Below are 19,690 nucleotides of genomic sequence, written 5' to 3' on the forward strand. Positions count from 1 at the left end.
TGACAATTAATGGCTCTATGCACATAGTAGAGAATCACATATGAGAATTGTTATTGCAAATCAAGTCAATTATGGTAACTTAAGTCAACAAATACTAAGGGGCAAAAAGAATTAGAGTTTTCAACAGAAATATTCACCCACTCTCCGTTCATTTCTATGGAATCTTGTGGGTGAAAGTCAAAGTTCAACATCTGATAAGTACAGATAAATAAATATCCCATAGAAATAAATAGAAAGTGAGTTTTCTGTGGTGAGCTCTAATCTCCCATTTTGAAAAACTTAGAGTAAGCATGAGCAATGTGTAGCTCTCTTGTGGTAGTATAGATCATTAGAAGTTAAATGAAAATAAAAAATGATCCCTAGACTATTCAATAGTCAGGATTCTTAATAGGGAAGGCAAATGCATAATAATGTAAAATAAATAAATGTCATACACTGTACATAAGATAATTATTGGAACACAATTTGCTGTTAATAATGTCATGGTCTAGATAACACTAGAATCTCGGCATATATTGCAATTGCAGCTTTTTTTTTTATAGTGGAAATTATGGACCAACCGACATTTCCCAAATATAATAAGACTACTTAGCATCTCAGTTTATGTTTTATGGATGCATATGAAGCACTTGCTCATGATGGGTAATGTTGTTTAGTTCTTTTCCATGAAAGCATTAAAAGGCATTTCTCCATAATTTACCATAACATTTACCCAGTCAAGGGTGAAAAAATGTACAAATTTTATATGGAATGACAAACAAATTAATAAAAGAAACATTAGGAAGGCTTTGAAGCACAAACAAAAAGTCCATGGTTAAATTTTTTAACAAGTTGCAGTCATTAGTTAAACAAATTCTGACAGCTTGGCTTTGCATTTCCAATCACACATCCATAGAACAAAGACATGATTTGTGAGTGAAGTTTAATAGGTCCCACTGCATATGATAATTTTTTTCCAACAGTCATTTCTTTCACTATAGATGTTAAAATGTCACTTGCTATTAATCTATGCCATTTTATGATTAGACTAGCATGGGAACAACGAATGTGTTCACAAAAATAATAAATAACAAATAACTGATTCTTTTAATTTACTTTATGTTCCAAAAATTCATTTTCAGCATTCCATTTGTTCTTGTATATTAATTTCTGAGCTCAATAAAAGAGACAAAATCTTAGACATGTTTATTTACATTGCAGCAATTAGTTTAAACATTTCAGCCACCCTGTTAAACTGTACAGTTAACCTACTACCACAGCAGGTGTTTCCAAATGAAGCCCTCAAAGACCATTGACAATGAAGGAATTGCCACATGCTTAACACATTCATCACTGCTAGGAACATTCACTTGGCTTGATATAAGGACATTCTGAAGCTCTGGTCCAGGGCAGATAAACTCCTGAAAAGACAAATGAATAATTATAGCTATGGCTGTTAAACACTAAACGAAACTAGGCCACTCTGCAACACTATTATTTGTCTTAGCTATCAGTATATTTTTCAAAACTGTCATTGAACTGATTTTTACAATATAAAATGCACCCCCAGCAAATACACCCCCCATACACACAAAAACACACACATTCAGGTATGGGACCTGTTTTCCTGAATGCTCGGGACCTGGATATTCTCCATACCTAGTCAACTATATATGATATAAACATCATACAAACATTAATTAAACAAATAGGATTGTTTTGCCTCCAGTAAGGATTAATTATATCTTAGTTGGGATCAAGTACAAGGTACTATTTTATAATACAAGTTTAAACATGACTTATTGGTACAGTAGATAATTCCCTGCCCTCCCTGCTATACTTTTAATAATGTGATTTGCTAGGCATCAAGATCTGCATTATATTAGTGTGTATTGTACGAAAAAAAATATTTACTTTTTATTTTTTTAAATTTTTCATTGCCATACTCATTTTTATTCAATTATCCTTTTTGGTCATAGCTTTTGCACTTAAGAAGTAGTTGCAGAAAAAAGGGCCCAAATTTAATTTGATTAAAAAAAAACAAATCTTATCTTCTAATGCAAATCCAGATTTCCCCATAAGGTGTTATGAATAGTGATGCGCAAATTTTTTTGCTGAGTCTCATTGTGAAATTTTCGCCCATAAACTTCAATGAGTGAAAAAAATTGTTGCGTGACAAAAAATTTGTCGCAATGCCTCACATAACAAAAAAATGCCCCCTAGACTTTTATGCATTTTGGCAAATTTTAAGCCATTTTGCAAATTTTCGGCAAAAAGAAATGAGTCGTATTTGCCCATCACTAGTTAGAAAATAAAATTTACTTTAGAGGTAGGTACCACCTACTTGCATGTTAAAAATCAACATTGTGGGGGTCATTTATCAAAGGTCGAGTCAAGGTTTTTTTTTACCTTGAATGACCTCGAAACTCGAATGATATCTTATTTAAGAAATAAACCCCAATGGCAAAAACCTGATTCTGTGAGTTCGAGTTACGTAATCCGAAAACTAGGCAGAAATTGATTAAATCGAGTTTTAGATTCAAGTTTTTGGGCAAAACCCTCCGAAAAAAACTTCAAGTAGGTTAACATTTTGAAATGGTTCCATGGACCTCTGCCATAAACTTCTAAAGAACCTCAACAGGTTTTAGGTAGTGGTTTTTTTTTGGATTTGAGCTATTTCCAGGGTGAAGGTATAATAAATCTTGAATATTCAGGTTTTTTGTTTTTTTTTAACTCTATTTTTTTTTTGTAGAAAAACCAACTCGAACTTTAATAAATCTGCCCCTGTATGTTTATTATCATGAGATAAGGTTGTCATATACTGTAGCTGAATCCGGTCCAATATTCAAACATACATTTTAAAAAGGGTATACATATGAACTGGATGAATAACTGGGTTTCAGACTTCAAATTGAATTCTTTCAAAATAATAATTTAAACTTATTTTTCTTTTGATTTTTTTTTTATTCTGTTGAAACAAACCACACTGGCAAAACTTATGTGAGCAAAATAAGAAGAAATTTATTTCACACCCAGTCTTTTTCAAAGTTACAAAGAGATTTCACAACTCCCAAGATATACGGGGCATGGAGGGAGAATAGCAGTGACATCATAGTATGTGAACATACCCCCACAGGTCAACATTTCAATCCTTTGTGTGCAAAACAAGAAAAAAGAAAAGTAAAACAGTCTAGGGTAAAGCAAAAAGGAGTCATGGTGAGGATATCAAATAAAAAAAAAAACTTGAGTGGACATCACAATTGCACTTCTGTGTATTATTGTATTCTGTCTAGCTGAACTACAGCTACCATACTAGCTTATTCTACTAGTGAAGCCTCTCTGGGAGATGTACCTAGGGTTTATATCATTCTATAAAATAATCCTAGTTGAAAGGTAAGGCACTGTAAAGACTCAAGAGTTACAGGCTCCTGTAAAGATGTGGCTTTATTTGATAACCACCATAGTTACAAGCAGTTAGGGCGGTCAATGATAGGCAGCAGATATACATATTAGGTTGAAACCATCACTACTCAGGGCCCAGAGTCTGAGTTTGTTCTAAATCAAAATGGTTTTGCTGGTGTGGGGATGGTGGAATGTAAAGGCCGCAATAAGATAGTTGCAGGTGGTACAGTTGGGACATTTATAACAACCCAGTTTAGAAGAAGGTAGTCAAGACTGTTTTTTTTTTCACTTGGTAGCAATAAGTGGGGTCAGTTTTAACAAACAGGTCCCTTAAGCTCCTTCCACATCTATAAGCAACCCGGGATTGTGACCTAAAGAAAGGTTGGTAGTGTTTTTGTCTTTTTCCACTACTGACCCATTGTCACACAGAGCATTAATCGGGGGTTTCTTGTATGGAGTGAACTTAGTAAAAAAAAAAGTCAGTCTATCCTCTGCGGGTTGTCCATGTGGTTTCTTCTTGGGTACAAGTAAATCATTCTGAGGGAAAGTGAGTGCTTGCTGTACAATCCAATAGATCATGAAAGTTGTACCTATGCAGGACAAAGCATGAAATCAGTTCATTTATTCAATTAACTGTGTTCAGTTGACTTATTTAACCAGCTGATCGGTTTATTTTTCACCATATGTAACATTTGTTAATGAGGATTGCTGTGTAAAAGATGAAAAGGGTGACATGAACTGTGATGTAACAGGATTTCCATCAGTCTCTTTTCTGTAGGTGGTAGTTATGAGTTTTGATTCAGTTAAAGTTAATGTTAAAGTTAAGAAACAAGACTGACACCTCATCAATATTGGCAGTAAATCTTATAGTAGAGGGAAGTGTATTTAGGTCCTGTATGATAGTCCAAAATTGTTCAATAGATCCTGTACAAAGGATGAAAGGGAAGAGTTTGTAAATTTACTGTCCATATTTAGGTAAAATAATATATTGTTTGTAGTGTGACATGTATAGGTTAGTGAATGAAAGTGCCACATTCGAACCCATACTAGTTCCACTGTTGAAAATATGATAGTTGAAATTAAAAGTAGTTCAGTGACACAGTTATGGTAGCTATACATAGATTTCAATGTTCTATGAAACCAGTTCTAAAACACTTTTTATGGCACCCAGTAAGTTTGAACCACCAAACACACCAAAATACATTGAGACATATACCAGGCTTTCGATCAATGAGATGTCACTGCTATTCTCCTGCCATGCTCTGTTCATCTTGGGGGTTGTGGAATCTCTTTGTAACTCTGAGAAAGTTTAGGTGTCCAGCCAAAACATCAGTTTCTGCTACAACAAATCTCCTCTGATTTTGCTCACATACAGTAAGTCCTGCTAGTGTGGTATATCTCCTGTTCTTACAACTACGTTTTACTATACTGCACCAAGACATACTTCGTACTTGTGACACATGAGTGTATATATATATGTTTTTCCCCACAGTGCCAAGTTTTCCCACAGAATTCCTGCACCTTTGCAGTCACCAGAGAGATCTGTGCAAGATGCAGTCAATGCATTAGAATGATTACAACTGCATTTGTACTAAATGTTATTGTTCAATTTCTGCCATTTCTAGCATTCAGCATGCGATAAACGTGTTTGGCTTTTCCCTTTGATGCAGGTGCTATGTGAGCCCTGGATCTACCTTCCGGTTCTAAGGCAGCGGATCATCGATCAATAGGCATGGCTGCATTTAATAAAATGTAAGAAGGAAAAAGCACAAATATACAGAAGTTCAAGGAGTATGTTTTCACGCAAGTACCTTTAATAGGATTTTTTGTGTGGACAACCACAACCCTACTTGGTTGCTTGACACAACTAGTTACATGTAAACCTTTATGGACGCTGCGATGGCTGGTATATGGCCTATGACTTTTTTTTTACTTATGTAACCCTTTGTCTGCCAATGCAGTATGTGGTATGTCATCAGCAATCTAAGGGGCAGCCTGCCAACCTCATAGCACATATTTTTCTGGTTTAATGATATACTACGGGAAAAGTGCATTGCCTAAAAATTAAAACAACACATATCCATCAAGTTTAAACATTCTCTCACAGTTTTTTCAACACAATTTACTTTATCTGTAACTGTGGCCTTTAGACTTTTTGGGTCCACACAACTTTGTGGTCCAGCATTTGTAAAGACATTGCTGTGCTATCATCTTAAGATAGTTCTAAGAACATGAATGTCAGCACAAAAGGGATCCACCAACTGACCTCAGGGTTTTTAGCTCTTCGGGGGGAGTTGCAGCCACAAAGTGTTTTAACCTTTTATCTAGAAGTTAAATCTCCTTTTTTTTTTGTTGAACTTAGGGATTTTATTTTTTATGAACAAAAGTCTTAACTATTTATATCATGAGGCTTTAGAAATAAAATTGCAAAGCAGGCACAAATTCTGTTATTTATTTCTTGTGGAGGTGTGGAATGCTGTGACTTTGATATTCTTGGTGACTCAAGCTGCGGTAACATACTGTACAAAGAAAGAACATTTTAATTTTTTTGAAGCACAAGTTGTAAAAACATATGCAATGTTTATGAGAACTCAAGGAAATAATTGTTTAATGGGAAATAGCAGGAGGATCATTAACACCTAAACACCAGGCAAGGATTTATGCTTTACAGAAATGTGGAGTCTTATTTGTCAATTATTCTTTTTAATTGGTTTGCCTTCTGTTTGCTTAATGTTTCTGTAAAATTGAACAGCTTCATCCAGTTTATACATGGACATGATTACAATATATCAAATAATAAGACTAAAACAGAGCTGGTGCTTTAAAGGTATTGACACTGAATGAAATTACGTTATTAATTAATATTATAAATACATTTAATCTAGTGCCCATTGTTCAATTTTTTGACTTGTATACAAGCACCAGTTCCACACACATTAAATTAAGGACAAAAAAACTTCTAGAGTGCTTAAGCATTAAACATCAATTAATTATTTATTATTATTCAACACAATAGGCTAAAATGTTTAAACTTGATTAAAATTAATCTGAAATAATTATTAGAGGCCCTAGGGTAATGGTAAGAGAAAATCAGTATGTAAATGTAGGTGGTGCTGTATTCTGGCCAATGATTCTTTATGCTGACAGAAGGTTCATAGGCTACATTGGATGGTGATATAGTTTATACCTAAATTCTTTACAGCAGAGAATTGTTTCAAAGGTAATATTCCTGAGATTCTAGATTGGTACTGTATTTGATTTTATATATGAAAAAAACTGGTTTATGGTAAGCACTTTTTACACCAAAAACTTGTTACAAATCCAAGCTTATCACATAGATATGTACTGGGTGACCCCTCACCCTACAGTTATAAATGGTACACTTTGTTAGCAACCTTTTACAGGTTTTCTAGTTCATTTATAAAGTACCCATTTTTTACATGAAACATGAAATACAATACTTAGAATATAATTACAACAGTACTGATGTTTCCTGCCCTTAGTGCATCTGTTCCTGTATCCATATCTTTGGGCTTTGATTTTTACTTCCGGATCACTGTATAACATGGTGGTACAGGTATGGGATCCGTTATCCAAAAAGCTTTGATTTACAGAAAGGCTATTTCCCAGATAGACTTCATAGACAACGGAGGTAGAAACAGCCTGGAGGACTCATGCTGCGATAACACCAACCTATAATCGGATGATCTTGAAAACCAGCTTCGCCTAAACAATCAAATATTTGTGGGATTCCCCGATTTCTCTGAAGGTAATGCCCCTGAATCCTTCCTTGAAACTTCTGAGGCCGCTGAACCCCAGACAACTGAATGCCCGGGACTGGAGCAAGATCCTATTGCTAGCAAGAACACAAAAACCTCTACGCTACCAAGCTGCCAGCATCTCTACCTTCACAGATTATTAAATGGTAGTGCAAAGGGCAGTTTTCCAAAGCAGCAAGAACCTGCTACGTGCTGCTGGGCTGACCAATGCAATGCTCTACCCCGCTCACCTCCAGCGGCAGAGCGCAATTTTCACCCCAGGAGCTAAATGCTACGCTGTACGCAAGAAGAGTCCCCACATGATGAGCCTCCTAGCCATCTCCAAGGCTCTCTGACTGTGAGTATGGGCATTCCTGGACATAGCTATTATATCACCCACGCCCCTGCAAAACTGGTCTTACTCAGGGCCAAACAGTCTAAGGCAGTGGAGAGACCAGCTACACCAAAACGCTCCTAGCCTGCCATGGGACTAAGCCTGCAATTAACTCTCCTTGCATCCCATTGCTAACTCAACAGCAGGGCCTGCTGTCTCAAGTCAGTGGGGGGGATGGACCACAGGGCAATTAACACTTGGCATTGGCTAACTTATATTACACCATGATGGCAATGGTCTTTCTTCCTTAGCACCTGTTGCTGCAGATACCTGCAAGACACAGAGCCACTGGTGGTCCTATCAATTTCAACCTCAGGTTTAGCCAGTTTGGGCACCACACGTAGACCTCAACCTCAAGGGCTCACTAAAGTGGCATGATCCACTCCCAATGATATTCACAGAGACTAAGGGGGAAATTCTGCCCACTGTTGGGGGTAAGGGCGGAAGGGGATGTTACTCTCACTCTGCATTGTTGTCATATATCGACCACCAGGACGAACTGCACAATTTCTGGACAACTTTGCTGCCTGTCTTCCTTACTTTCTTTCATCTAACATCCCATCCATCCTATTAGGTGACTTTAATATACCCGTTAACCACATTAACAACCCTTCTGTCTCTAAACTTATTTCACTAACCTCCTCCCTAGGCTTATCTTTGTGTTCAGACCCCCCCTCTCACTCCAATGGTAATGCTCTGGATCTCATACTTACAAGGAGCTTTCTCCTCTCTGATCACAATATGCTCACATTTCAACTCTCACTAACTCCCTCCTCACCCCCTGCTATTCCCCAACAGGCCCGGACTGGCAATCGGTGGGTTCTGGCAAATGCCAGATGGGCTGCTATAAAGTCCCATAGAAAGTCAGTATTTAGTGGGCTGGTGGGGGCTGTTTGGGCCTCTATGTGGGGTGATTGGGCCTCTGTGTACCTCAAATGCCAGGGCCAATTTTAATCCTCAGTCCAGACCTGTTCCCCAAACACGTACTTACCGTGACTTGCAAGCTGTAGACGTGTCACATCTCTCTTCTTCCTTTGATTCTCTTCACTCTAATATCTCAGCCATCTCTTGTCCTAATGTGGCTACCTCTGTCTATTATAGTACTCTCACCAACCCCCTATAAAAAACTAAACGTCCTAGACCCAAACCACTTCAACCTTTTCATACTGCTCACACAAAAGCGCTCCAAAGACAACTGTGTGCACTTGAGCATCGCTGGCGCAAATCCCACTCAGAATCAGACTTTTGGAACTACAAATCTGCCTTGCGCTCCTATAACACCAGCTTCTTCCAAGCCAAACAAACATACTTTACTTCACTCATTAACTCCCTTTCTAAAAAAACAGCACAACTTTTCTCCACCTCCTTAACACTCTCCTTTCCCCTTCTCCACCCCCTCCATGCACATCTGTCTCTGCTCAAGATATTGCTGAGCACTTTGAAAACAAAATTGACACTATCAGAAGGGAAATTACACTACTTAACCCCCCTAGACTTTCTCCACACTCCCCAGTCTCTCCTGTGCTTCTTCACCCCTGTCACTGATGAGGAAGTCTCAAAGCTTTTGGCCTCTTCTCACCTTACCACCTGCCCGCTTGATCCAATTCCCTCAAAACTTCTCCGCAATACCAATCCTAATCAAAGCCTTAACTCACTCTCAACTGGACTGTTTCCTTCTCAACCAAAACATGCTCTTGTCATTCTGAAAAATCCCTCTCTTGATCCCTCCAATCTTGACAACCTCCGACTTGATTCGTCTCTGACAATAACCTGCTGGACCCCCTACAATCTGGCTTTTAAGCCACAACACTCCACTGAAACTGCCCTGACTCGACTAACTAATGACCTTTTATCCGCTAAAGCCAACAATCATTTCTCACCCTCACTCTGCTTAGTTACCAAATGCAACACCACATACAGTACTACATTTCTCACCCACTTAATTCGGTCTTGCCCACTCCCACACCTTGTGTATTACTCCCTTCCCTTTAGAGTGTATGCTCTTTTGCATAGGGCCTTCCTCACCTTTTGTACCGGTATTGATTATGATGTATGTAACTCCATATGTTCTATGTATATAATTCATGTGATTTAGTTGTATAATCACATTTAGTTTACAGTGCTACGCAATATGTTGACACTATATAAATACATGTTAATAATAATGCAAAGGGACTCAATTGCCCCATTAAACGCAGGCTAGTACTAGACTTTGTAAAGAACCACTCTACAGCCATTGGGTTCTTACAGGAAACCCACTTCACAGTGTCCAAAACAATGATTCTAAGAAGACCGTGGATCACATGGGCCTACCATGCTCCAAAATCCACACATTCCTCAGGAGTCTCCATTTTGCAAATATGTCCCATTTCAGTTTACCACCCTCAAGTCTGATAGCAAGGGAAGCTTTTTGTTCTTGCACTGCTGCTTTTACTCATGCGAGGTACTGCTGATCAACATATATATTCCCCCCCACACCAGGAACCACCCAGCTGGAAAAGCTTATGTCATTTGTTAGCCCTTATAGATATGTGGACACTAGCTAACCCAGATACATGCCAATTTTCCTGCTACACCACATCCCGTTCAGCCCTATCTAGGATAGACATAACATTCGTCAACATTTCTATGGTGCCCTATACTGGCAAAACCATCTGCCTAGAGGAATATCGGACCATGCCCCACTACAATTGCAATTACAATTCCCATACAAGGTAGCATACTCCAGACTCTCCATCAACCCAGTTTGGTTGAACTTACTAGACAACCAAGAATAAGTAGAAAACCATATTTAAGAAATTGTTCAGTGTAAAAATACAAACTGGGTAACTAGATAGGTTGTTCAATATAAAAAATGTTTCTAATATAGTTAGTTAGCCAAAAATGTAATGCCTATCTATTTACCCAGTTTTTATTTTCACACTGAACTGTTCCTTTAAGGACGTGATGACCCTAAATCAGTGCTTTAGCCAGATATTTCCTTTTTGGGACTCCCTAAGAACCTACCTACGTAACTCAATCACAGCTGAGATAGCACCGCATAAGAAGCACTTCTAGCAAAAAATGCACTAGAGAAGCAAATATCCCAACTAGACATGCAAGTGGCCACTAACTCAACACTAGAAGCCATTAAAAAGCTGCGTGAGGTGCAAAAAACATACTCACAGCACCTTAACCAAAAGGCGCAGTGCAAACGCTACTTCTAAAATCAACATCTATGAACATGGTGAAAAGCCTGGTCGCCTGCCAAGATTCTGACTCGGAGGGTGGGCAAAGTCATATCCCACCTGATCAACCCTTATCGAGTGAGGTTCATACCTGTTTCAACAACTGCCTTAAACACTAGGTGCCTATACCTAAACTTAGCAGCCCCACATGACACAGGGAGCAGAGCTATTGCAGCCTTGGATATTGCCAAGGCTTTCGAGTGGCCATATATGTGGCAGGTACTAGCAACCTTCAGGATTTACCCAAAGTTTATTCCCTGGTTCAAATGTTGTACAGGTTCCCCAGGGCTACATTGTGCATAAACTCCCTATGCACTGCGGGCTTCTCCTTGTCAAGGGGTACGCAGCAAGGCTGCCTCCTGTTCTCCCTGCACTTGCCATCAAACCATTAGCCCTGACAGTCACAAGCCCTTACTGGCATGTCCCCAGGTCCCAAGTATTCTGAAGAAAAAGTATCAATCCTCTATACTCTATTTAAAGCTTGGTAATAAATGCAGCATTGATTTCATGGTACTTACCATCAAACGTTTACTAGACAAAGCATCTGCAGTAAGCCTTGAAGTTGCAGCTTTGAAAGTGCAGCTAATCGATTCTAAAGGAAACGCAGAGGCAACTTTCTGAGAACAAGGAGAACTACTTAGGAGACATAAAGAAAGAGTGTTGGCTCGCAAGGCACACAAATTCGAAAGAGACACACTTGACTACCAACACAATAGAGTCTAAATGTGGCAGGAGGAAAGGAATACACAATGCAGAGAGAGAGTGAATCTCTGTGCCTCCCAGAAATATACCAGATATTAACAATGCTGGAATCGACAGGCCCACCACCAGTCTGACACTTCAAAGGCCTCCACTACTCCTCTCATCCAGGGGGTCCTAGCAGCAGCGTAGGTAGAAGTGGTGATCTTAAATTTCTTCGAGCCTCGACAGGATGCAGCAGGCCAGGGCAGCAGCCAAAGTTGCCACCAACAGCAGCTGGAGAATATGGTGGCTGACTACATGGGGTATTTGAGTGTACAGGACACCATGTGCACGAATGATAACCTCGTGCATTTATGTCTGTCGAGACTCAACCAGTGGCCAGAACTGGCACAGTATGCGCTGCAGGTGCTGGTTCCCCCCTGCCAGTGTCCTGTCAGAGTGTGTCTTCCGTGCTGCAAGTGGGATGGTCACTGAGAAGCGACACGGCTATCCACTGGCGGCATGACTATGCTTAAATTCATCAAGATGGATAAGCAGGGATATCCAAGTGCAGACTAAAGAGATGAACCTCCTCTCCTCCTCACAGATGTACCCTCTTTTCTCCATTGCTACCTTATATTCCTCAATACTCTTCTCTCATAGACTCCTTCTCACTAGTTTTGCCTGTTCCCCATCTGGCTTCTATTTGTGCTACTACTACTAGTGCTACTTCTGCATTGTCAGCAAATTTTTTTCTGGTGGGGTCCTGTCAAGGCTCCTACTACTGTTGCTGATATTACTGCTGCATTGTGGGCAAATGTTTTTCTGGTGGCGGTCTGTCAATAATGTCTGTCATTTGCTGTCTGTAATATGCAGTTTTCATCTTGGTGGATCCTAGTTGTCACTCAAGTTGTGTCCTACTCTTTGCTTTCCAGTTTGCAGAAAATGTAGACACCTGCATTCATACCAACAGCAGCCTCTAAAAGAAATGCTCAAATCTTTCAACGCTATTGTCATCACATGCCTAGTGGTAATACTAATAGTCCTGTTGCCTCGAAGTGCTCACTAGTGATGATCGAATTTTTTTGCCAGCCATGGATTCGCAGGCGAAATCCCGCATTTTGCCATCTGCAAATTCTTTTGCTGCACGTCTTTTTTTTTTTTTTTTTTTTTAATTGCTTGTGATTTTTGTTTTGTCACACAAGGCCTGCCAATTTCTTCCCTGCAGTTTTATGAAAAATTTCAATGCTGGCAAAATGCAGTAGTATGTGGCGAATCTGTACTTGTGAAATGTCAAATTGTTTGCTCATCCCTAGTCACCATTTAATTCACACCTATATTTCTTCGTGAAAAAAAATGAAAACTTTTTTTTCTCAAATGCTAGATTATTTAAAACAATGACAAAATATTTCCTCACACATTTTTCTGCGGGAAAAAAAATGTCACATGCCAGTGAGAATCTCATTGCCCCATTCATTTTCAATGAGGTTGAAAATCTCGTATGTTTTACTAGATAAAAAATGAATTCCCATTGACTTCTATACAACCTCGCCAGCTTTTACGTGCCAAGTTTTTTTTGGTGACTTTTCGTGGTTTTATTCTTTAATAAGTTGTGACTATTAGAGGTTACAAAGAATATTCTTAGTTTTTTTTTTCCTGATTAAAACCCAACTCGATTTTTGGTCAATCAGCCCCTAATTAATCTCAGGAAACAACACATTAATGTAAGCTATATTGAAACAACACATTAATGTTAGCAGAATTCAAACAACAAAATATTCTTATTGAACTTTGAAATTTGATCAGTTTGTAAATGTACCCAATAAAAATATAAAATGGCTCGGTAGTGTCCCCATTTTTAAACTACTAACTGACTGGAAAAAGCTTTTTTTCCAATTCAACACACATCTTTTACCAAGAAAACAGTGTTTTTAACATCAGAAGATGCATTAATGAATTTTTGGAAGGCATTTACTCAGGTCAACTGTTATTAGCTGGATAGATGGATTCAGTTAAAATGTCAAGCCAAGTAAGCATACATTTTCAACATATACTAGCAGACCTAGTAATTTTGTCTGTGTCCATGCATAAATGTCAGTCTCTTTCAGATGCACAGATAGATCAACTAGCTAGAAATTGGTCTTATTGTTGTAGGATGTACTTCTGTAAATCTAATAACCTTTGTGTGTGGCTACCTATGGCAACCATGTCCTATCTCTATTTGGTCATATTCAAATATTATCTTATAATATAATATCTTGTAATTCTCTGGTTAGAACATGCTGTTAAATAATGTTGGCAAATAATGCTGGGTTCCCAACCAAATATGGACCAGGGGTGCTGTGATTAGTCAAAGTCCTAAAAAGGATTAGTAAGTACCTTTAGCACAATCAAAAAATTAGGGGAACACAACCGTGAATTTAAAGGGGAACAAAAACTTTGGCTTATGTAAACATTATATTTGCAATTGTTAATATAAAACCAACATGTTCTGTAGGTTCTTGATGATCTTAACATGACTCTGACTCCACATAACCATTTATTGCCCTTAAAGTATCTCCTTCTGGGCAGTATGCAATAGAATTCTGTATTTCCAACAAAGAACAGTTGGAACATAGATGCTTTGGTAAATGTTGGTGAATTCTCATATTCATATTAAGGAGAGCTCTCTTTTTATGTTTTTTCCTTAGGTTTTAAGGAATAGCTGTACTTTGCAAAAGTGTTCTTTTTTTTTCTTCTCTTAAAAAAGAAAATTTACTTTGCCAGCCACTTCCTTGACTTTCTCCTTAAAGGAAAGTAACAAATTTTTTACTTTAATTATATGCATTCTAAATACTTTTAGTAACATATGTAGACTTAAAAAAATGCAATATTATCAATGTTTTTTGAATAAATTACATTACCACTCATTTACTGGGCAAATTTAAAAAGGCAATGTGGCGACTGCCTGGCTTCCGGTTTAGTCAGGAAGTTAATGTTCTGCATTCTTCAGTGTCTTCAGAGTCGTGCTTCCGTGTGATTTATGGACTTTTAATCAATAGTGAAGGGAGAGGGATTGATGACAGAGCTTTTCACCTTTCCATTGAAGTCTGCATGCCTGTAGGAATGAGCAATGTGTGAGCCTGCATAGAGAGTGGGAGGGGGTAGCTACCAGGAAGAATGCTGTGAGACTTGGGTGAGATCTGCACCCTGAGCTCGATAAATCATCAGTTAGGTTAAATTTCTTAAAAAATACTTACACCATTGAATTGTCTTTGTTATGTTTTCTAATAAAAGTATTTAGAAGTGATATTCTGAATGTATATAGGGAGAACTATTGGGTTCCCTTTGTCCCGAAAAAATTCTTTATACAAAAATGTCCGTAATACACAGGGCCGTGTACAACCACCCGCTACGAGTGCACGCGCCGGCAGCAGCGCACCCCCTCGGGGGGCTGCTTTCCCATGTGGAGGATTCAATGACCCAGTGCAGCACAGCCTTAGCCCACTGCTGTATGTGTGCGCGGGGATGGCTGCTTGTTGGTGCTGCTGCCGGAGCTGCCTCTCGGATTCCCCCCGCGCACTACTCTCGGGGCTGCTGCCAGTCTCTGATCCAGGATTTGGAGAAGCACTCTGTGCTCGCCATCAAGCTAATATATTGCCGCCCTAGGCCGGGTCCTATTTGGCCTCACCGCAAATCCGGGCCTGCTAATACATAGAATAATTGTCTCTCAGGGTAAATAAGTAATTGTGACCCTACACAGATAAAAAAATATACAAAAGACTGATTTTTATAAAAGAATTAGTGTAAAATCCGGTTTGTGCACAAAAGAACATCATTATATTTCATACTCTGTTCCATGAAACAAATGCAGTTACAGTATGTGTAAATACAGAATGAATTATGTGAAAGAAAACTTGAACTGTATATATAATGGTGTAACTAACTAGTGCAGGCCAGCCTAGGTTTTAATTACAAAATAGCTGCCTTTGACAAAAAGAAAGGTTAGGGTTTTCTAAAAAGACTGCTGTTAAACACTACATGTTCTTATTTGGAAGTGGCTGAGAAATATAATGCTGTACTGATGCCGTGGCTCAAAACTTAATAATGTTTCTAGAGAAGAAAAGCATGCAAAACATAGATATGATAGTTTTAGGTGATATGGCTATTCTTATTGTAGTAACCTGCTTGTGAGGACATTTTGGTTAAGGGCATTCATGCTGTTTTGCCATTGTCTTATGATTAATATTGCTGTTCCTGACTAACCTGAGAACAAGCATGAAGCAGGCCAGACCTACCTGTCATGCTGTTATATAAAATTGTTATATACATGGTAGTGTGATATTTACAGTGTAAACTAGGGATGCACCGAATCCAGGATTCGGCCAGGATTCTGCCTTTTTCAGCAGGATTCGGATTAGGCCGAATCCTTCTGCCTGGCCGAACCGAATCCGAATTTGCTAATTTGCATGTGCAAATTAGGGGCAGGGAGGGAAATTGTGTGACCTTTTTGTCACAAAACAAGGAAGTAAAAAATATTTTCCCCTTCCCACCCCTAATTTGCATATGCAAATTAGGGTTCGGTATTCGGACGAATCCATAATTGTGGATTTGGTGCATCCCTAGTGTAAACCGTGTAATTGAATCTCATACAGTGAAATGGGTTAGGGCGAAGACTGTGCCTGAATCTGTCTTCAAAACTGTGGTGCCTTCACTTAAGGCAAATCAGAGCCCAGAGGAGAGCTACTCCCTTCCATCAGTCCTTGGGGCAAATTCATTAAGGGGCAAATTTACACCATCGAATGATCCACCACACTTAACCAGATTAATAATTTGCTACCACTACACTAATTCACTAAAATGTGAAGTTGAGTCTGGCCAGCCGAATGCTGGCGAAGTTTCACTAGTATTAATTCATCAGCACGAGCATTTCATATCGAACTCTCGCTAACGTTCATTTCTCCTTAGCAAAACTTTGTTAGTACGATTACGCTTAGATCAATTTGAATTGGGCGGGTACATATAGGTTGTATGGATGTCTTTATTATAGCTGTTGGTGCAAATGCTTGAAGTGGCCACTTTTTTTATTACATGTTTTATTAAATGTCCAAGGAAGCATAATAAAGACAAAAAAGATCCTCTAATGCCCTAGACATGAGCCCACCCTAAACTAAATGTGGCATGCCTCTCAAATGGCTGGGAAAGAAATGTTAACACAAAAATATTTAGGACTTTTGAAGGCAATCCCGCTTTAAAAAATTTAAAAAAAAACAGGGTTTTTTTAAAAACTTTTATGACTTTCCGGCATACAGGATATGATGTCACTAACATAAAATGGAGGAGGATGTAGCTAAGGTGGCAAAGGAAACTCTGGCGAAAGTAACATTCTGTAAAATTCGTACTTGAATTTTCAGAGTAAAGATCATTCACCTTAGCGAAACTACCCTAGCGACGGTCTTTTTGCTAGCAATTATTCATCTACGCCTATTAGTAAATTGGTGATGTTCCTGCAGATTGGATTTCAGGCAAATTTTTGCTATCGACTGCCATTTCGCACTTCAGTAAATCTACCCCCTTGTTGGAGTACAGACTGCTCATTTTATTCTAATCTAACCTCTCTATCTCACTTTTCCTAAAAAGTGCTATTACAATATTTAACCTGTCTATGATTAATCGCAGGCTCCCTGGAGCACATCCAGCTGGGTCAGCAACTGAAGGCCAAAGAGTTAGATTCACCTCTAACCAAACACTATATTAAAGTGTGGTAGGAAGTTGTCATAAACCTATAGGCCAATAATACAGATATCCAAATTAGATAATTAGATACATGGAGGCGGTGTAGTGATGTAATAGGGACTTACTATACCTATGGGTCCCTACAGTATATTTTTTTTATTCATATCTTTGGAGGACACGGTTGTATGTTGACTTTAATCCTGGGCTACAAGATATTTATTTTTCATTTTCTAGTGAGCACTATTTTTACTGACCTGAGTGCCAGTAGTTAGATCAAACTTTTGTTTTCATTAGTGTTGTTTGAGTGATTTTTGTAGTATCCAACCGAGCACCTCCTAATGCTTCATTTAAAATTGAATGGTGTAATGATCTTGTGTGGTCCCTATTTATTAAAAATGTATTACAAATATTGTTGAAGGTATGAAGTCAACCAGGATGCAGCTCGATCCCTGATACCAGGTGAATGCAGAAATAGTATTAAAACAGAATAGTCAACAGTATTAAAAGCAGAAGATAAGTCCAAGTGAATTAGAATAGAGTAGTGACACTTGGCCTTGGCAGTCTGGAGATCATTTGCAAATCTACATAAGGTAGTCTCAATGGAGCGTGCAAGTCGAAAGCCAGACTGCATAGGGTAGAGCAGATTGCTGGGGTAAGGATAGGGGCAAACTGTTTTAATAATGTTGAGGGCATTGGATCAAGTGAGCAATATTTAGGTGGATAGGACAGGAGAAGCTTGGATACTTCAGACTTGGTTACAAGATCAAAAGAGTTGGCTCCAAGGGGCTTTCGACTTTAGCAATTTCATTTAGTGATGACTAGTGTACTAGTGTTTGCAGATCTCTGAATGTCAGTCAATGTGCTTAAGCACATTCCTGTGTTTTTTTTTTTTTTTTTTTAAGATTGACAGATGTGGGATGCATCTTTATAAATCCTATAAATGACTGTTATTTTAGCACGAAAAGAAAAAAATCATATTTTCAAATGGTTATGTAAAATAACTATTATAGAAATGCTTGCATTGAAAAAAACTGCCACCATCATTAGTTCTCTTTGCAGAGCACAGTAAATATGAATTTACTGAAATTCCCATATGTGACTGCTGCAGCAGGCCTATGGCTAATGTCACAAATGGAGATTAAGAACTGGACAAGAGTAAATATAATTATCTATGGGGTAAATAGTCTATTATGATTTCACAGAAAACAATTAATCCTATTTATATGCAGCTCTCCCTGTGAGGTATGAGCCCTGTGAGGTATGAGGCACTTGCCATATCAATTATTTCAATGGGAAAAAAGTAGGGATGTGTGTGTCAAATGCAGTGACTTTGATTACTTTAAAATAACGGACATTAAAGAGTTTAGTACATTCACACACAGCCACAAAATATAGCCATACTGATCTAATTCAGCAAGAATAGCACATTTTTAAATAACCCTACATACACTATTACATGCATTATGCTATCATTTAAGACCATGAATAAGAAAAAAATATTGTCATAGTAATATTCCTTTTATTCAGTCAAGTCTGGCATGAAAAGACTAAATCAAATCATCTTTGAGCCCCTTAGATCTGCAGTATATATATTAGATTAAATTGTGCCATCTATCTTTACTCAATACAGTGTATATCTCTTTTGCTTTGCTAACTCTTTTCACTCAGTCACAGCAGAAATAGCATGTATAAAATATATGTTGGATTTGCTGAGCTAGTTTTAAACTATGGCTTAGTTTTTTTTTCTCTTTTTTTTTTTTTGCATTGAGCATCCACCTACCATTGCCACTTAGCTTTCAGTATGTTAAAACTGTAGGCAATGTTTACTAAATTAAAGCTACAATCAGCTATGGGTAACCTGCCTACGAACATATGCCGAAGGCAGCAATCTAGCATAGAAATGGGAAACAAGCTGTGAGACTAAACTTTTATCATCATCTCTATAAATCAAGATGAAAGCTATTGACTTCCTCCTGTGAACCTCATACTGCCTTGAGAAAAAAGTTTTAAATATTTAGAATATAGAAAAGACAGTGTGAGATCGTTCAATTATATGGAATTTGATTATGAGAACACTGCATATTCAAAGCAAATTAATTGATGTACAGGAAAAGTAGAACAAGTACACAAAGGATGGTATTATTGGAACATTATGGGAAATACTTCAAAAGCTGTGTAAAATTGACTCTGTGCTATTGTATGTTGTGTAAAATCACCCTTATTAATAAAGCTGTGTTGTGAGTTTTTTAGCCAAGTACTGTATACAATGCTCGTGTTAAAATAGTTTTAAAACCATTTGTATGCAGCATTTTACACCACTTTTTTTTACCAGAAGTTCTGATTTACTTTAAGTTGTCCCATTTACTTACGTTGGTTACACCAGGCTTAAAACAATATAGGGCGGAATAATAATAAAATAAAGATTTAGGGGGGCAAAAAGAAATAAGGCCCAGACTAAACATGTGATACATCTTTATGAAAAAAAGTTTCAATTTACTTTGTCCAGGTAAAATGTGGTTATTTTAATGGTATAT

The sequence above is a fragment of the Xenopus laevis genome, chromosome 4L (genome assembly GCF_017654675.1).
Source record: "Xenopus laevis strain J_2021 chromosome 4L, Xenopus_laevis_v10.1, whole genome shotgun sequence".
Classification (NCBI taxonomy): Eukaryota; Metazoa; Chordata; class Amphibia; order Anura; family Pipidae; genus Xenopus; species Xenopus laevis.